Here is a 15,529-nt window from a genome sequence, read left to right on the forward strand (position 1 = left end):
AGAAATTAAGTTGTTATAATGTACCTCTTTTGAATGTTGAATGTTCCTGTGTTTTTTAATTGTCGTTTATTGTGCATGTATATTGTAATTTGTGATTGTGTAATATTGCCGCTGTTTCTTCATGGAATGTTCCGCAATACATATCTCATCTAAAACATCTTTGTTGTATAATAGTTTCTTACAGTTGTTTACTGGGGCATGGTTGGCCCAGTCGCCGAAGGCGCTGCAATTCGCTATGCAGACTTGTGTCCCTTGGGCACGCCAGAAACATATGACAGTGTGTTTCGATTCGCCCCGATTTTGTTGTCAGCACAAAACCCTTGCTCGTTGGTTTCACCAAAGTGTTGAACGTCTAAGACCTGCATCACTTCAGACTTTCCTCCCACTTCAAGCTGACACGGAATACTATTCAGACGGCGTTAAACCCAACTACCTCACTCACTCTTGTGTATGGTTCCGTTTGGTTAACTGGGTTTGTGTTGTGATTGCTTCCGGCTTAGATTGGAAATTTGTTTAGAAGAATGCTACTATGTTCAACCCCAACATCGTGAAGATATCATGCAACCGTATTATCTTTTTGGAAAATAATTGCAAACAACACACCAACCTGTTGATTTCCTATGTATCCAGAAGTAAAGACCATATACGGGTGTATGATCTCTGCTGGAAGTTGTTTTCTTTTTGTCAAAGCAATAAACCATGCAGAAACGTAAACCCCCGCATGAAACGGTATGTACCATTCATTACATACAGTGACGTATTTAAAACAATGCTGTGCTCAACTATGCACAGCAAGTGCCATACATGTGATTATGAATACAACTAATAAAAAAAATCTCATATCAAACCCGTTGTTTTACATGTGTTGTTTATTGAACAAAGTTATACTTTATAGAAGCCTGTTATTTAATCGTGTTGAACAATATGTTGCAAAAGCAGTGTGAAAATTGAGTGCGCGTGACAGGCTTGGCCTAAATTCCTTCCTGGAACGTTTCTCGATGGCTGCCTGAATAACATACGATACATTGCAAAGGTAGTGCGCAATTGAGCTGTTCGGGTAAGGGAGATAACCACTCACTCTCAGTGATACAGCTTGAATAAGATACGATTTACAGCAATGCAAGGTCAGTGCGTGAATTTATCACTTCTATACTACGCCTATAGCTAAAGGAGATAATCGCTCAATGCGCAAAAGTTTATTCTTACTAAATATAGACTGGTTAACTTTAGCGAAATGGGATCATTTTTAGCTCTTTTAAAAACAAAATGAACAAATTTCATGGGTTATCAGCATCACGAAAAGTGACTAAGTCTCAGAATAGCAAGACGATTTTGAAGTATCTCTTATTGCTGGAAAAGATAAACATCAACATTTCACGCACATTTCACATGATTTGTATGTTTCGTTTCGGTAACTGTGTGGCTTGAAATTTCAAAGAAACCAACATGTCGACTTACATGCTCTAAAATTAACCTCTCCCGTATACTTCCCCGCCTTAAGGGCGGGGAAGAATAATGGCGCTTTGCGAAACGAACTGTCTCGACTGACGAGTTAAATGAGATATTAACAGTTTATAACGAAACACTTTCGAGAGAATAACAACAGCAAGAAGTGACATTAACTCGATAAATGACCACCTGTCATTATTTTGCCTTGTCACTGTGGAACTAACGTAAAAAGGACGTCAACAGTTTGTGTACGGGCTTGACACTTACGATAAAGGGAGACAATTTAAGGGGGGGGGGGGGTAACTCTTGTATGACAATAGTTCTGTCAAAGTGTTATGTTCACTGCAATGTTCACTCAACTTAAGAAAACTCAACCTTTCACAGTGAAGTATATAATAAAACGCGTGACTCTCATATCTGATGCCCCTGTGGTATTGCTGGAATATTGCTTACAGCTGTGTTACAACTCTTAATGTAAAACAATTTACATTAAGGGTTGCGGGTTGACTCTTGTTACAACCCTTAATGTAAAAAATACTCTTAATGTAATTGTTTTTACAATAAGGGTTGAATTGATAGATATTATTGTTTTTACATTAAGGGTTATCACTATGAAATAATACTTATCGAATTTCATGAAAATTCGCAGATTTAATTGATCGTTACTTTGTCTACATGTGCAAATGACTAATCATTTTTGGATTCCCTACATCGACCACCTGGTTGTTATGTTCAGGCTTCATAAAAGGGCTTATGATCCCTAACCCTTTTAACCGATTTTTATCAAACTTACTGTTTTACAAAAAGTTATTTTTCAATACTCTGCAAGGTAACCTCGTTACTATCATAAAAGCGCAACGACGGAAAGGAGGAGTCAGCCCAAGCAGATCAGACCAAGTTGTAGATGGTGGTGGGTTGTTAAAATGGTCCATTAACAGAGTTAAATAAAATAATGACATTTTGTTGCAGCATAACGCATATGACAGTTGAGCATACACCAGAGTCATATGCTATTACAAACGACAGGGATTCCAATGCAATGAGGTGAGGTGAGGTGAAATTGGGTTTAACGTCGCGTCCAAGATTATTGCACTTATATAGCGACGTGCATGCACGTGTATGTGTGGCTGCTTGAACTAGTCCGGGCTGATGCCGATTTATAGTGCTAGCCCACTTAGATACCATGCCGCAGTTTAACATGAATACCCCAATCAGACACAGAAAACTGACTCCGAGCCGACCAGTCCTTGTTTTAGCCCCTTAATGCCGAGCGCCAGACAGGGTAACAACAAGTACAATCTTTTAACGTCTTTTTGTATGACGCGGCCGGACGCTCTACCACAAGACCACGGAGGCGGTTAATGCAATGAAGTTTGGTTAAAGAAAAACCGTTGGTTTCCCAAGTGTAGCCACTTAAAGCATATATTTTTCGGATATGAAGTCTATACCTTTTCTCTTGCAGTTTAGCATATCCTGTAGTAAGACCACTGTTGACTGAAAATAGCGAACAAGAACATTAGGCATACGGCCTGTAGAGTATTTCATGTCAGTTAGGAACCGACCATTCGATCTTCTGTGGGAGCTGACATAAGCTCACCACGCAACTTCGTATCAGGTGAGCTGTAGATGCTATCTTTCGACATATTTTATAAATAAATCGTGTTGGATTGTGAATAGATTTCGCATGACGGATGACGCACGCCGTACAAAGACGGATGGCAATACGTCACATAATCCATTCGGCCATCTTGCATGTATGGATAAAAATAAAGTTAACTAGAACTGTCCTATGGGGAATTAATGAAGACATGTCGTACAGTGTCCGTAGCTACACCTATACGTACATATTGAAAGAAATCTATGTAGTAGTTTAGAAGTTGTCCAGACAAATTGACGAAGTAATAAAAGGCAATAACTCCGCCCAAATGAAAAACAACAACAATTGCAATGTGCCCAACAACATGTTGAAGTTGTTATGATGGTAAGAGAACCTATTCGGTTGAGTCCTGAAATACATTGTACCTAAATACCAAATTTGAACGAAATCTCGGAATATCGATTAATCAGCTCTGCCGATGCCGTTTCCGTTTCCATGGAGGCAAGGTGGTAACGTACATAAGGTCATATTGTATAGTGTCCCTAGATACACCTTTGTACCAAGATTTAACACAATCGTCAGTTATGACCCCTAATATAAAACCTGTAAATAACGACCAGGTTGTCGTTGTTGAGAGGTTGTTGGAATATGAAAGGTGCAGTACACTTACACAAGTTCCATGGCTCTACCTTTTGTTGTTCCTGAGAAAACGCGCATAGTTGAACGAAGAATATATTCTATTACGAATAATTAGTCTTCACTCTATTCAGTACTTGTAGGCCTACCGGCCTTTTTATACAAACGAAATACAATTTAGGTGCAAACGCTATTAAATACAACACATTCTTTGCAATGTTTTTTAAAAAGTAATTTTTACATAATTGCACATTATCAAAGTTGGAGTATTACAGCATTGGCGTAAAACAAGTACTTTTCTGTATTCATTTGGATAATAGGGTCTTGCGATGACAGTATTGTGTTAAACTTCGGAATATTTGGAAAGATGTAAAAACTTTGCTTTAGATGGCTAAAACAGAAAAATTAACATAAGTGATATTCATTTTCGATATTGTTTAGGTTACAAACTATACATTTTCTAAATTCACGAGGAATATTGAAATGTCGTCTATGTTCAATTTCTAAATTGTGAGAACTGAGCCGAAAACGAGTCAATGTGGTCCTGAATTTATTTACAGTTATAGCACTCAAATTGTTCTCACATGAAATGGATGTTTTAAACTGTGCATGATAAGCCGTTTGGGGTCACTATGATCACTGTGCCAAACCTGAAAAACGTTTTAATCGCTGACGTAACAATTAAAAAATGCGGTTTTATACCACATGTTTGAAAGTACAAGACACCCCCAAATCCTAATTTACGTGGCCTCGTTCATCGTACAACCGCAACATATTGTAACATTTTTGGGGGTAAACGAGATTCCTGCTTATTATAAAGAGACAGCCAATATTTGACACATTTCAAAACAGCGAGCGACTGAATAGTACATCTGCCAGACTCGGTTCTATGTCACTGAACCCCCAAATTTCAGCCCCGTATAAAAGTATTGGTGTTATCTTTGTATCAAAACATTTGATGGCTTCAAGGAATGTATACTAATTAACAGGACCATGAACACCTTTCTTGCCATCTTCCCGAGGCAAGAGAGTTGACTGACTTTAAAAGTCCAGTTTCCACCCTTGCCGAACTAGGCTGGAATTCCTGGGATCGATCGTAGCGCCACCAGTGGCTATTACGACTTATGCCCTTTCTATGCCTCTCCTATTGACCAATCAGATTCAACCTCTCGTATCACTTGCATTTGCTTCAAACAAAACGGTGGCGCCCAGTCAAGACGATCTGATCGATAATCAAGATCTATATTGTGATAAAACGAGTCTTACATCGTGAAGTGCATCAAATCACGTAGGCACCTTGATTAAAAACATGAAAAGGTTTAGAAAATATCTGTTGACAACGAGTAAGGGGTGCACATGCTTTGCAAATCCTGCAGTCGACCGAAATCTGCATTACACTTTACGTACCGGATTTCGATTTCGGTTCGCGATTTTGATTGGACTATGCATAGACTCGTTAGTCCAGCCTAAATGTAACTCCATAATACCAGCCTAGTTCGGCAAGGGTGGAAACTGGACTTTTATAGTCAGTTAACTCACTGGCCTCGGGAAGATGCTTTCTTGCCTGAATTGCAATATTATTTAAGGTTTCTACCTCAGTAATCTATTGCTAAAATACAAGCCAAGACAACTGTATCCAGTAACTACTTCATACGCATTTCCAACATAATACCATTTTTCCATAACGTGATAAACCTCCCCTAGTTTTGAAAAACAACTATTTTTGTTTTCGATAGATTGACTGGCATTTCCCATTTACAACAGTCATCATGCAAGATATTCAACATCATTTGTACGTTGTTGACAGTATTGCCAAACACAATAAGGTTTTCCGCAAATAGAAGTAGAAAAATATAAATAAATGCCGGATGTAACTTATCACCAACACGACAATTTTGTTCCAATTCAGTAACCAATTCGTTTATAAAAAAACTGAAACAAAAAGGGACAAAGCGTACACCCTTGCCTCACACCTACGAAGCAACAGGTATACCAGATACTCTGTTGTTTGAACGAACACAAGTCTTTACATTACTGTACATGGATTTAACATTTTACCGATTTTAGCATTCAAACCATGTTTGTACAATGGCTTCCATAGATGTCAAGGCCAGCTGATTTATTGTGTTTCTTGTCACTGGTGCTTTCAAAAAGTTCGGATCTGGTGATTGGGGATTCTAATATGTCCATTGTCAGTTCTTGCACATAACCATGACCTGTCCCTATGTCCTCCACCTCACCAAGATTATCCTGAATACCCATAGGTTCAGAATTCAGCGACGAGAAATAGTCCCCCAGTCTTGTATATCAATAGGGTTGGGTCATTGCGGTCGTCCAGACACACGCTTTATGATGTCCCAGAAACGTTTAGAGTCTAAACTCCTTTTTAGGTCACTCCTTTTACATTGTGCAAACTGGTCCTTCTTGATTCCATACAGTTATCTGTATTCATTTCAAACTTTGTTATACTTAATAACGCATGAGTTATCTTTAGTTTTTTTCTGAACGTATTTAAATAATGGCACCGTTCATACTTTTTACAGAGACATTCATCATCATCGGGGAAGATGTCACTCGATGCTAAACCATAATCTATCACACTACACCCTAAATGCCCAATAGGGGGCACGGGTGGCCCAGTCGTCTAAGGCGCCGCGATTCGCTGTGCAGGGTTGCGTCCCTTGGGCACGCCAGAAACCTATGATTGTGGGTTCGAATCCCGGTTTGTCCCGTTTATGATGCTGGGTTTGTCAGCACCATACCCGTGCTCGTGGGTTTGACCGAAGTGGTAAACGTCTGAGGCCTGCATCACTTCGGGCTTTCCTCCCACATCATAGTAAGCTGACACGCCGCAAAACGTATCCTATATTTCCAATCAAACTTTGTTAATGAGGAATATTTTACATTAAGGGGCCATATGAACGATATTAACCCTTAACGTAAAAAAAATATAACCAATAATAGTTAATCCTAGTGACTATAAATACACAATAGGAAAAGAAGCCAGTTATATACAATCCTTATGAACATAAGAAAAGGATTAATTAATTGTGAGATAGTTACATTAATCAATTTCACAGAAGAAGCCTGTGTGAAATAACAAGAGCTAATTAAGCTCAAACCAAACCATTTTTGTCAATCGGTTTGTAGGTTGTTTAAAATAATCTGTGGTACGCCAAATTGGAAAGGTCATTTCTTTTTCTTTAGGCCATATGGGACGTAGGCCAATAGGGGATGCACCATATACACAGCAGCCAGTCCTGGGCCAGCCGTGACTATTAACGAACAGGAAACGGTGACATCAGTCCAACTATAATGAGTGTATGTATATTAGCTTCCCCGCACTTCATCACTATAGATGACAAAGTGGGTGGTGCATGCCGTGTGCACAGTAGTATTGGTTGAACAGCTGGGGAGATACTTCCAATTGCTCATCAACACGCTTTATTGTTGTTGTGTTGAAATTAAACGGTTCGTTTACCGTTATATGAATGGTCACGTTGATCAGGTCATCGTGGAATACAGTGAAATTGACGCACATCGCACATGCCTCTACATCTAAACAATGCCCTCTGATTTTTCTATTCAATATTATAAATTGTATCAGTAACACTCGCTATACATCGGGTTTTATGCGTCCAGCGTCAGGCTGTATACCACTAGCCGTAGGCAAGTGCTATAAAACCTAACGAGGGACTATAAAACCCCATGTACCCCGAGTGTTACTGCTACAACGAATTTATTTGTTGAATCTGTCATTGTAAAACAGCTGTTCCAAGGACGTAGTTAACTTTTTTTGACAGAGGGGGATATGCTATGTCACGTGACTCGGGGGAAAAAGCGTGCGGTCTTTTGCTTCGAAGCTTCTGTCTGTCTCCCGGACCGAAGATAAGAAATGGAGAAAGGAGTCCAACGTAAGTCTAGAATGATCTGGCAAGTCTAGATTGCCTCAGCTGTAGACCTCCTTTGGATTTTATTTTCTTTATTTTGTAGATGTATCTTTCTAAATAAGATAACTCTACTTTTGGACTAAATGTCAGTCTAAAGCTGGATATAATGGATTTATTCCCCTCCCAGCTTGCATGGATACACAGTATGTTATGAAGATCACGTGAATCAATCAGATATCACAATTCTGACATGGAGGTATGATAAAATTTAATGTTTTCGGGGTTATTGTTTCTGCATGCCACGTATTCATCCCTGCTCCACCCTTCTCTCTTTCCGTTTACTTACTCTCTCACCCTCATTATCTATTACTCTTATATAACCTCCAACCCCACCCACTCTCACCTCCCACACATAGAGACCACGTACACACACAATGAGATCGCTGACTTGGTTGATGCGTGTCATCGTATCCCAATTGCGTAGATCGATGCTCATGGTGTCAATTAATGTATTGTCTGGGCCAGACTCGATTATTTACAGACCGCCGTCATACAGGTAGAATGTTGTTGAGTGCGGCGTTAAACAACAAACAAACAAACTGTATCTCCCAGAGACTTGATTCCTTGGGCTTTGACACGATCACCAAATAGAAAGATTCAGGAAGATCCCCCCTGGATTTTTTATAGAAAACATTTTTCCTTGTGAAAGTTAACTTGAACTTGATACTTGTACAAATATCCCCCCCCCCCCCCCCCCCCCCCGTTATAAAAAAGTTAACTACGGCCTGAACTACACATGCGTTCTGGGAGAAAACCGTGTATGTTCTATGGCACACATAAAGCGTTTTGTTATTTTAGTCTTGTTACGTTTTGTTATTATTAAAACAAAGTATGGTTTATGCAAGGTTCATAAACTATTTATCCCTGTTCCTACACATATTTTGTTAGACTCACCAATCTATCAGCCTATCTTCTTCTAAAAAATAAAAACATATAGTCGAATTTAAATGTATCTATCGATATTCAGTACAAGATCTCTGCTCGTGTGCAAGGCCATCTCTCCGGGAGAGATCACGGGTTCTATAACAGACCACAGGCGTTCAGCAAAGGACACGTGCTGTCCGAAATAGAACATTCCTTCGCATGAACGTGTGGACGCGTCCAGTGCTCAATCACTGTTTAAAATACCCGCCATCCCAACAGCCCGAGACGGTCTATTTTAATGGGGGACGATCAGTTTTGAAAAGTTGCACGCCTGATGGTCGGGCTATTATTGTATTCCCTAATTAAAAATTACCTTAGCATTCTAGTTTTAATTCAATGTAAGAGGTAAATTAACTGTTAATGTTAAACACATGCATAAATCAGTCCTCGTATGTTATTATCAAGTTTCTGTCCTCAATTTCTATTGGCTAAATGCTCGAAATTATCCAATCAGAACGCACGTAGGATATATTTTAGGCTTGTATTGTTTATAATATCACATATTCCTCAGTACGCAATTTGTAGCGATCCCACAGTGACAATAACCTACAATACTGTGTACGTATGCTAGGAAATAAATACCTAAATAACATATCAGAGTTGCCCTATTCAATTCTAATAAGAACTGTTTATGTATTCATATATCTGATGACTGATTATTGGTTTAAAGTATAACGGGGTGTAAGGATCAAGAGTGGTGATTCTTTGTTTCTTCCAGCGAACAAGACAAATTTATTGCATCATAAAAGTACAAAATTTTCTTATAGTTTGATCTTTGATTTGTGATGATTGAACAACGTCGTCCTTACTTCTCCCATATTTTCGATGGCAAGGCGCTTTTCAATACATTTTGATAAATCGTTTAAAGCTGTGTTAAAATGCACAATTTTCACCTCTGCACGTGAGATGACTTCATTGAAAACAAAATCAGTTTCATTAGTTTCGTTAATAAAACGATTCTAACAAAATCTGGTATCAGTTACAGCATGCAGTATTTGAGTATGGTCAAAGCGCACTCATGTTTCGCGATCTGTATTTCCAAGAACCAACACATTATCCAAGATATATCTCTGCTTTGAATGCAACAATATTTGGACGTCAAATATCCATGCATACTAAAGTTTTATATGGTTGTTCAAATGCAAACCTATCAGATGATATAAGATCAAACCAAGCATTCCAATACTTGTATATCTGTAGTTTTCGTCTCTTATGTGATTTCAGGGCCAAAGTCTGCTCATTACGACAAATTCATTAACTGTAACCAGCCGCATAAGTTCATTAACCTTATTATAGTAAAATGCCAACAATTACATTTATTTGCAAAATATCAAAACAATTCAAAGTATTACCTGTCTGTCAAAGCATAAGTTTTGGAACAAGGTTTTAAGATGTTAATCCTGCAACCGATATGAGAAAACGCAGGATTCCCTCCCAAATGTTAGGTTAAGTTAGATTTCAAGTTTGACCTATGATACACAGTCACACATATTCAATGCAATTATAGTTATATTTCATAGATATTTCGTAGATACATACATGTATATCAAATCCAAGAATCGCTTATATTAGTTTGATTGTTTGAAGTATTTAGTATCAACATTTTAATTCATGCTGATGTTGCTTTTGAAATGCCAAACGTTCGTGATTTACATTATCGTATCAAAATTATTCAAATTTGGCTTGTTGATCCCAAAACTCAAATTTGTGTGGATTTCAAAACTCAAAAATGTTTTTGTCACACACTATACGTATTCACAGGTTACTTTATACTGTTTCCTGGGTTTAAGCGGACCAATAGACTTATATAAAATGTACGATGACACGTTACGTATTTATTTCAGTTTAGTTAGCTTGAATCAATTTATACTCTGTTTACATTATGATGCAACTCGGTACCACATAATACGTATTTGTCGACTTTCTCCATCTTGATCCGCCCTATAACAATAATGATCTACTTCATTGTGAACAGTATATACCATTGAGGAAGTTATGCCTAATATACTCGCAGTGACATTATACGTGAGCAAAATATCTAGTAGCGCACATGCATGGAAACGTGCACGCTGTTTTCAACAAATCACATCTTGTCAAGATTAGCAAAATGTAATCTAAGGGATTTTAGACGTTTGGGTCAACGCAAAACAAGGTTTTACGCAACAGAAGTGCGGTCATCTTCAGTACCTTTCGATCGTAAACATATGAAACAAAGATCACATCATTGCGTAACAACCAAACTGAATATGCGTTCAACTATCAAATTTAGAACGGAAATTTCTGCCAATTATGAAACGAACTCTAACATTGAAACTTCTATCTTCCAAATTAAGTAATGCTTGTGCGACATTTTTAATATATATGAAAACAATTAATTAAAAAAACATAAATACCACTTATGCCATGTAATTTAATATACTTTGTAGCGATATAAATGATACGTTCATTATTTAATATCAATACATTGTAAATTACGAACACAGCAGAAGCATATATAGATTAATATCTGTACATCAAAACGTGAAGTTAAATCAAAATACTACTGTGCGAACTACGGAAGCCTTTTAGGGCCATTTGTTTTTTTATTTTTTTCGATACTAAGTTGAAATTAAAAAACAAATGGCCCTAAAAGGCTTCCGTAGCGAACACATTGCTACCACAAATATATTAACACATTTCATTTCTTATTTTGTAGGCTTTTATGCAGGAAAATGTATTGGTATTTGTAAATAAAAACCCATTTCCTTTAGAATATTTCTCTGAAGGGATGGGGATTGCATAATAACAGTTCTACAAACAACAGACCATAATTCTTTGCAATAACATTACATATATTCCACTACAACGCGTGATATACTTTCCATGTAAATCACGACGCGGAAAATAAATGCTTGCTTCAGATTGCTTGCTCTTTTACAGAAAGTTCGTAAATTTTGTTTTACCAGAAGGTTCGTAGTATTTTAATGGGGGAAATTATGTTTTGATTTTAATTGGTTCAACAAAACTAAACTATAAATATTCTGGTTCGTAAAAATAGTATCTCATTAGGTTAAGTATGTTTACTCAAAATAATTATGATCTCTATGTTCACAACATGTCTGTATGACTGCAAAACTTTTAACTAACTGTGATACCTGGTTTATCTACCGTAGCAAACCTTTATATCTTCACAGATGTTTAGAGAAGAAATTACAATTTTATCAACAAATAACGAATTTTTATTATCTTTGATATATCTTTTTAGAAATGATACCCGCACTATGGTGTAGAGTTAACGTGTTGGGGAGTAATATACAATGTAGCGTAGCGCAACTGAGACCGGGAACCAGGTTTGTTGTGTAGGAAATTAATAGACCAATCAGCGTTCGCGACTCACGGCGGAGAAGGGAGTTTTCCAGTCGTGTATATTGCACGGCATTGGTCCACTATTTGCACGATATCGTGTTTATAGACGGTCCGGTTTATAACAGTGCCTGTACTGCCATTCTACAAAGGTGCGATGCCTACTGTGTTGCCACAATGGCGACGCCCTAGCATATGGGCATGTGTTCTGTATCGGTGGGTTATCGGCTGTTCTGTAATTACGGATCTGAGTTTTCAGATGTGGATGAATCAGACTTGGAATTTGATGAATAAAATGTTCAATGAGTTTATGTTACCATGTTGTCAATCCACCATTTATTATTCTCTGAGAACTAACATTACTCTTCTTATGTATACACTTTTGTTACTTGTGTTCGTTTGTCTAGAAAATTCTGGACTGGCAACATTTTATCTGGAAAGGTAACTTTGCAAAGTTGTCAGTCCGGTTGTCTGACTGAAAGTTTGGGGAGTTTTATACACTGGGACTAGATAACACCACGGACTTGTATAGGTTATATAGGTCCGTGATAACACATAGCATCTAGTGTTGATACCGAAGTCATCCGTGTCGAGAACTGTACGAGTGTTTTATCGTGTAATACCATACGTTCTTTCATTGAGACCGCCACACCAAGTATGTCCCAAGGGTGTGCCGGTTTATGCATGTCGGTATGACCGAAGAGGTAATCGATGGTGTTTGAAGTGAGGCCATACAGGAGGTGCTTGTCACACAGGTCTCTCGTCACGTCGTCCTTCAGCGAGTACTGAACCGTGGTTCACCTTGGTCGTCTGCCTGTGTGTGTCAAACAACAGGTGCTGTATAGTGGAACACATTTCATGGTGTCAGTTACTTGTATACATACGCGCTGCGGGAAATTTCAGTGTTTTCTTTCTCGTTTAGTCAGTTAATTTCTTTTCATATACACAGCGTACTGGATGACACGTGAGTGAATGTGTGGGTGAGTTGGGTTTTAACGCCATTTTAAATAATATTCCAGTTATATCACGGCTTATCAGAATAACATTGGAGGAAAGCCCGAAGTGAAGAAGGTCTCAGACGTGTATCACTTCGGTGAAATCCACTTGCCAAGGTAAAGTGCTGACAAACCTTCAGCCCAAATCGGCCCCTTAGACGACTGGGTCACCCTTTTTGCCCGACATGTGACATAGTCTGGACCAGGCAATGACCAGATCCTACTTAACTGGTCACTACCCTGGTACCATAGTGGACCAACAGCCGTCAGCTGCTATTGTGGAACATTTACCCAACACTGCTCCAGTATTTCAGTACCACGACATGTCAGCTTAAAGGAAACCACAGAGCGGTATCCAAAGGCTGTGAGCTTTAACGTAACACGTGGTCTCAAAGAGTCACAATGGAATTCCCGTTCTGCACACGGAATCGGTGTTATAACTATACGGTACTTAGGACTTACGCATTGCGTATTGGAATGAGCTCTTGGTGACTATACCTTTATTGTGGGGTAATAGCCCAAAGCAGCCATCTTGCCGAGGCAAGGAAGTTAACTGACTGTATAAGTCCAGTTTCAACCCTTGCCGAAAAAAGTTGGAATTTCTGGCCTCGATCGTAGCGCCACCAGTCGCTGTTACGAATTATGTCCGTTCTATATACCTCCTATTGACCAATCAGATTCCACATCTCATATCACTTGCATTTGCTTCAAACAAAATGGCGGCGTACAGTCAAGAAGATCTGATCGATAATCCATATCAATATTGTAATAAAACGGGTCTTACCTCGCGAAGTGAATCAAATCCTGTGAGGACCTTGATTAAAAACATGAACAGATTTAGAAAATACTCACTTGTAACTATTTTCCATTTCCGATGAATAAACGGTTATATAAGGTATGACAGATTGATATATAGCACTGAATAGCCGTGTATATAGACGTCGGCTGGGATACCACTGATTATACGCTGTGCGCCCTGGTATACAAGAAGCCGACATCTTACATGGTAGGGGAACTAGGTTTTCGTCTCGGTTCTGTGGATTTATTGAGAGAGACCAGGCTAATATAGTGTAATACAGGGATATAATGTTCCTGGACCGTATCGACTCGTGAGTGAGTTAACATTTAACGTCAAATTGGCATTATTTCATATCTAAATGAGTGCTGAATACAAAGTTATATTTAAAAACAAATTTGACAAACATTTCGGCATAGCAATGTTATTTAGAACTGTATAAAACACGGGCTATATGACCCGAACCCCTCGTGTCTACTATGTCACATTTACACGTGCAGGTATTGTGACCGAACATTTCATATTCGGGTGTGTGTGTGTATGTGTAAGGGGTGGGGGTTGGGGGTGGGGTTATAGTGAGAACACATGTGCACGTGATATTGGAATATCTTGTCAACGCCAAATGTCAACTCGAGAACGGGCAAAATAGCTTTCAAATATACAGTTGAATCTGGATACTTTAAACTGGATACATGTATTATATGTAGAACTTGATGAACGATATGCTAGACCATTCCTGAAGTACATACCCCTAAATCGTTGTTGAGATATGTTTATACAACGCCAACGCCTTGATTTGCAAAGCATGGTAGCCTTATGGAATTTGAAAATGATCCTGACAAAATAACCCATACGTTATATATATAGCATATTTGACTTACAGGCTTGCATGAGTGAGTTAATGTTGTTTAACGCCGCACTCAGCAATATTTCAACTTTGCTACGGCGACAACTGAAAAATCGAGTCTGGACAAGACACCATTGACTGTTGTTACAAGCAACGCCCCACGTTGTCTTCATGGTGCGATGGTCGTTATATGGCTGAAATAAAGCCGATGCGACCTTTAATGTTTACTCACTCACTGACTGATGGTGCGATGGTCGTTATATGGCTGAAGTAAAGCCGATGCGACCTTAAATGTTTACTCACTCACTCACTGATGGTGCGATGACACGCTATCAACTGATGAAGTTAAATAATCGAGCCTGACCACTCCATCTATTTAGTCGCGTCCCACCACAAGCTTGGCAATCGGTCTGTTTATTTATTTCTGTTTCGAAATTACGTGTGTGTATTCACGTCTGCTCTCAAAAACCTTTGACAAATGCATGTAGGCTCCTTTGTAGGCGGCGTAATCGCAAATTGAGCATCGTGATAACATATGTGATATAGAGGTCCATCGTTATACAATCGATGTAAATAATACAGATGCTTTATAACAAGGCTTTTTTGTGAAACATCAAAAGGAGCTTTATAGTTAAACGTTATTTATGAAGTGTTTCATATATGATGGATAGTTGAACGTCGTTCCAGATTTTATCAAATTGATAAATACCTTGTACATGTTCGGCATGCGAACACATTCCACCGCAAGCTGCAAGGTCTAGTTTTTTCGACGCCATTTGTCAGCGTCACGACAGGACTATGTCGACAGGTGCCATGCATGTATAGCTCGAGGTCGCTAAATGGCATAATGATATAAACTATCTAGTCTATTTTGTTAGCTCACCGTGTAAATATAAATCGTCAACGCTAGAGAATAATATGTCTCGATAATCCGCCCAAACAGATTGGCAAAATAGTGGTGAAAATTATGTGAATGGATCAATGACAAGAGAC

This window comes from Haliotis rufescens, unplaced genomic scaffold (genome assembly GCF_023055435.1).
Source record: "Haliotis rufescens isolate VD_foot unplaced genomic scaffold, xgHalRufe1.0.p SCAF_15, whole genome shotgun sequence".
NCBI classification, from domain to species: Eukaryota; Metazoa; Mollusca; class Gastropoda; order Lepetellida; family Haliotidae; genus Haliotis; species Haliotis rufescens.